The sequence below is a fragment of the Pagrus pagrus genome (genome assembly GCF_965226575.1).
Source record: "Pagrus pagrus genome assembly, chromosome: 2".
NCBI lineage: Eukaryota > Metazoa > Chordata > Actinopteri > Spariformes > Sparidae > Pagrus > Pagrus pagrus.
Genome location: NC_140186.1, coordinates 9,443,325 through 9,449,324, shown reverse-complemented (window position 1 = coordinate 9,449,324; position 6,000 = coordinate 9,443,325).

The window sequence follows — 6,000 nt, the reverse complement described above, 5'->3', positions numbered from 1 at the left end:
CACAGCTCTCTTCAGACACTTCTGTGACTTTGGCCTCTGAGCACCGACAACAAAAGAAAACGCTCTCACCAGGAGGCCCCTGAGAGGCTCTGGATCAGAGATGGCAAGCTTCTTGTTGTGAAACGGATGAATACGAAGGAGGTCTGCGTTTGTCCACCATTCATGCCAGGTACTCCGGGGAAACTGTTGTGAGAGGAAGGAAAGAAGTGATCGTTGATATGAGATTATCTCACCGTGGGTATTTTTTATAATTACCGTTATAAATATCTGTTGTCTTTTGTCGAACACTGTTATGGAACAATGACTAATCAACCACACCATATGTCATTTCTGGTGCTGAGGGTTTCTCTATCAACAGATCCCCTGTTTAGGGAGGGCCTGGTGTCGTTGGGAGCCGACTCGCAGCTTCTGTAGGACTTAACACCCGGAGTCACATCAGATTCTACTGTGAGGGAGCTGTTTACCATCAAGAGGAGATTAAGAAAATGATTTATCTTCTCTCCTGTTTATAAATCTGACTGCAGCAGCGATCCGCGGAGGTGACCTCCTTTGTTGGGTGTTAATGTATTGTAATTTTGACTGCTGCCTGGAGCTGGAGGGGAAATGTTATTTTACTTCACTAATGTAACATTACAGAGAGGAGAAGGAGAAGGAGGAGGAGAGAGAATCAAATTATCTGGTGAGTGCTGAGTTTAGTGATTGACTGAACTCACCACAAACAAACACAAAGATACACACATCCTCTGCAAGTCAGTTTAATGTGAATTAAACAGACTAATTCACCCCTTGAGAAAATACGCCGCTGGGTGAATAAACACTCCCACGGATTACGCAGAAAACCACCATTGCTAATGAAAATCTATCTGACTAGTGCAGAAATGTACACGTCACATTTAGTCAGATCTGCAGACCTCTTCCTCCTGCTATCCTGGAAGTTATAATAATTTGCTATCAAATGAAATGCGCCGCTACCTTTAGTAAGTTTGTGGATTTCTCTGGGTTTCAATATTGTTGGAAACATATGGAATAATGTCATTTTAGTACATAACTCAACAAAATATATAACATTACATTACATTACTTACATATTATGTCTTTAAGTTTATTCATTCATTCAACAGGTACGTGGGGGGTGTGGACCTGTCTGAGCCACAGCTTCTGTAGAAGGAACTGTGTGCTGCAAAGGCGTATGACCCACCAAGGTTTTTAAGTGCAGCTTTCAGCTGAGCTGTTAGGGGTGCACCTGGACTTTTCAGTCCCTGAGGAGGCAACAAAAGGAAGGAGAAAGAGAAAACTGTAAAAGGAGCATTCATTTCATGTACTTTCATGATTGTGGACAGAAGCTTCTGTTGAATGTACCACAACTAGAAGTTTCAGAGCTGCAGGGCACAAAACTGCCTGCTGTCCAGACCTCTTTCTGAAAAGTATAATGGACGAAGGGACTAAATGAGGCAAGTCCAAATATTTTTGACCTCACTGGGTGGTGGAGGATTTGGGGATATAAATCACTTGATGATACCATTATAAAGAAATCACTTCAAAATTAGCTTCACACAAGCAAACAGTGTTAAATCTGAACAGTGGTGTATGATAGGCTCCAAAGGGTTTATATGATCAGTGGTTCTGCAATAATTCTGACTAGAAAATATAAGGCTTCCTTATATAAGCAAACTCATCATAATAATTAAAGATGTATGAAGCATAATGAAATTCTGGGTGCATGATTTACCAACCGCTATGAATAAACAGATCTGTGTGATTAAATATTTTAAAATATAATTAGTTTGGTTTGGCTTTATTTTATTTGTAACAAATAATTCAACATTTAGGGGAATGTTAGTAAGCTGTTACCACCGCTCCAGTGTTAAGATAGGCTAACCACCAGCTCTGTGCTTCATGCACAGAAATTGATATCAATATTACAACTCAGCATTACAAAACACCTTACGTCCCAGAATGTTAAAGCAACTACGAGGAACTTTCATTTTGTGATGTTTCTGGCGCCCCCTGTGGACAAAAGCAGCAGTGTTTTTTGTCGCCTTGTGTCAAAAAATCTTTTTCTGGCTAGCATATGCTTTTTATTCAGAAGAGAGCGAAAGAAAGACACAACATGTCTCTCCACAATTCATCCTTAGCACTCTGACAAAAAACTATATTTAACTTTATGACTTAATCGACCTGGATACGTAAGAATCCAACCCAAAGACAGGCATTAAGAGTAACAATTGTTCTTTCTGATGGTCCTGTTTGCTTATGTTTGTCATAAAGAGGCATCAGTATTAAATTGAGACTCTTTCAGAACTAGTTAAAAACTCCTAGAATATTCCTTTTAAGAAGTGTCCTGCTTTGTAGTTACAAATTCGACACGGGCGTAGTGAACCTTTGGAGTGAGCGCTGCCTGCCAATATACCACTCAAACTCAATTACAGTCGAGAAATGAAACCTCGATCACACGTGAACATAATTCTTCCCGGGCAGCTTTGACCGTATGTTTTTGCATCTACTTGCTTTCATCTAAATAGCAAATTTCATTCTGGCTGAATGAACCTCTTATGATCTAATAGCAGTAATTGTGCTTTTGGCTTCAGTTTGATGATGACCTTTGCTGTACAGCTGGCTCTAAGGCCTACACTGGCACTGTGTCTGTGCATTTTTAATATTATGAAAACATGACGGTAACACAGCCTTGAAAAATAAATGCCCTGTTTCAGTTGCTGAACAGGCATAAATTGACAATTGGCAACATAGTGGGATCAGACCCTTAGGTTGCTAGCTCAATTTCTGCCTGCTGCACAGCTGTGTTTGTTGAAGCCTACGCAGCTAAACACATGGTTGCATTCATGTGTTGCTTGTCAAAAACGTAATCAGCTGGTGATGAGCTATCAGTAACCTAACCAAGTTAAAATTATATATATATCTAAAATGCATATATTGGTATGCATATTGGAAAAATATACAGTGGACATAAACATTGACATTTAACATCCATGTAAATGTGCTGGGGTTAGCTCAACAGCTAACTAGCACTAGGATTTTCAACTAAAACCAACTGGACTGACACTCAGAAGAGCGCGTACCTCTACCAAGGTTTAACAGTCCCCTTTTATTCAGTCAAACATAATCCAGTATCAAACTTGATACTTGATGTACAATAAAAGCTCCTGAAAAATAAGCGGAAATGTAAAAAAACACAATGTTAAACAAAGTGGGGGAAAATTCCTGGATGTTCTTCTCTGTCTGGATCGGCTCCAAAACTTAATGAGGTCTGTTGTGGGGCGAGAGCCATCCCCCATCCAAGTTTTGTGGTAATCCTGCTGACGAACCACCCAACAAACTAACAGACTTGGACTCCTGCCTGCTTGTTTATGCTTCTTTGAACTTGACATTAAAATTTTAAACCTACATTCTTTTTTCTGTGACTCATGCTTGTGAGTCCATATACATGTAGGGAAGAGGGATGGATAGTAGAGGGGAAAAAAGAGTTCCCAGAAACTAACAATCCCTTCAGTGTGGTCATTTCATGTCTTCATTGCACTGCTCTTCTGTTTCCTGAAGGTAAATATCGAAAATAAAGCAGCAAGTGCAAAGTTGTATATTGCTGCTTGGTACCTACAGTAGTATTCCCTGCTGTACTCCACGAGAGTATTCTAGAGGTTTTATAGCCTTTTATTTGGCTCCACAAGCGTCTCGGTTGATGATCACTGACCTGAGCACTGTAACTGTATTATCTCATTCATTGACTTGCACTGTGGTAAGACAGTGTCAGCTCCAACCAACCGTCACATAAACATACTCCTGGATGCAACCAACCAACAAAACCTATCCAGGCAGCAAAGCCTGGCTGCACTCAGCTGAACTTACACTTCAGGTACATTCAGCAGAAGAACAGTCAAGCACAAAGACTTTGAAAATAGCATCTGCATCCAATTGAGTTTCTTATTTTAAAACATGATAGAAAACATGGAAACGTATTTGAGAAACTGGGACACGTGCCCACATAAATTCCATTAGTTTTTTTGGCTTTGATGGTCTTTCTACATTGACACCTGAATGCAAATATCTGCTAAACACACTGCGGTCAAATGATATTTTATGACATTAGATCAGAATGATCGCCTTGAAGTTCCATTTACAGTCATTTACAATGGACGACGTGTGTGCTATGATTATGGGATATTGGACACTGCAAAGCGTACACCGATTCTGCAAAATAAGCATATTTGCATTCCTTGGTAGCCCGTGGAGGATCCATTGAAATGGGTCAGTCCTTGTCAAACTGTTATGATGTATTGGGGACTTCTAGGGATCGGGCCTCTGAATTGGGACACAGCCTAAGTACATGTGGACGGGAGGAAAACACCTGACTTTGCAATTTCAAAAGGAACCTGCTGGTTTTGACATGATTTAGTGTATTATCCTGGTAACCCCGAGGACTCCAACATTAATTCATCTCAGCATATTCATTTGACATGTGTGATACGAACTTCAGTTTGAAAAAACAAAAAAGAACAATACTTTGCCTTGTTGTAAGGATTTTGTTCTTTTTCGAACTTGCAGTGTTAACTTTGAACCTTCGTGTAACGGTCTGTCCTGCATCAACATCTATTATTATATGTTGCTATTACTGTGAGTCACTTTTAGCTTTACTCTCCCTCACAGAAACAATTACACACACACACACACACACACACACATGCACACACACTGCTTTGGAATAACACGCGACCCAGATAACCTTTCGTGCCTACGCTTCCCTCGGAGTTCTAAAAATAGCTGCCAACATTAAATGAAATATGACTGCACTTCAATGTAAATAATGCAATGAGTGGTTAAAGACATAGACATCTAGACTACCATGCTCACAGCTCCGGACTAATATTTATTTCCACTGTGGCTTAAAACGTGCTCTAAAAATTGTTGAACTTTAATAAAAAAAATTGAAAAATTTACCAAGGCGTGGATAATTTTTTTTCTTCTCCCCACTCATCCAGAGTCTATTAAAGGTGCAACAGGTAAGAATTGGCGCCCATTCGTATTGGGAGCTCTGGACCAGGGAAATGTAAGTATTTACACTACTAGCACAGGAGCTATGGACCGGCAAGGGCTAGTGGTCAGCATGCTAACTTCAGCATCGAAACTGCTATTTATAGACATTATTTTGATAATTTTAGCCATTATTTGAATATTTTCAACTAAAATTCTTGTATATCGCCCTTTAACCATCTGTTTTTTTTTCTCTCACTGCAATGCACATCCACAGCAATATGTTGCACCGCGCTAATCTCCATTTTGTTTATGTCTGCTTTCCCAGCTTCAGTCTGAAGAGCCATGAAGCCAGAGTACTGAAACAACACCCCCTGCTGCACGGTGTTCGCTGTTTATTCAAAATGTATAAATATTAAACATGTTGCATGTTCAAATTTCACTAAATTCGACACTGCACTTCCTTGGGTCCTCAGCAACAAACCTGCCAAGTGTGGAGTAGATCAGAGGAGCTGTTCTCAAGATATGCGAATAACAGACAGACACAGACAAACAGAGATTCTTTGCTATAAAGTTTAATATTGAACATCCTGTTGGAGAGACAGGAAGCATAAGTAATGACATTTTGAGTTGTTGCCTTTAACTTACCTGCACTTGTATAGTATATTATCAGCATAAAATGTCCAAGTATACCTCCAGTCCGCCCAAATCATGTCTGCCAAAGACGGCCAAAGTTGCTAAATTAAGTTAAACCAGAACAGATTTTTGGTTTCTCTTTCCCATTTGGATAATCTTGAGACAAAGAACACACAATACTGTATTTGGAGCAAAATAGCTTTTATAGAAAAAGGGAAAAAAACATTTCACATGTGCCATCCTTGTCTGTAATCCAGGAATAAAGAGGGGAAGTGCCCTGAATACTTTCATGTATACTGCATTGATTCATTAAGGTAGATTTTCTGCAGATACATACCTCAGTCTCTGTCTTTCTCTTTGGTTGTGGGAGTTGATTGGCAC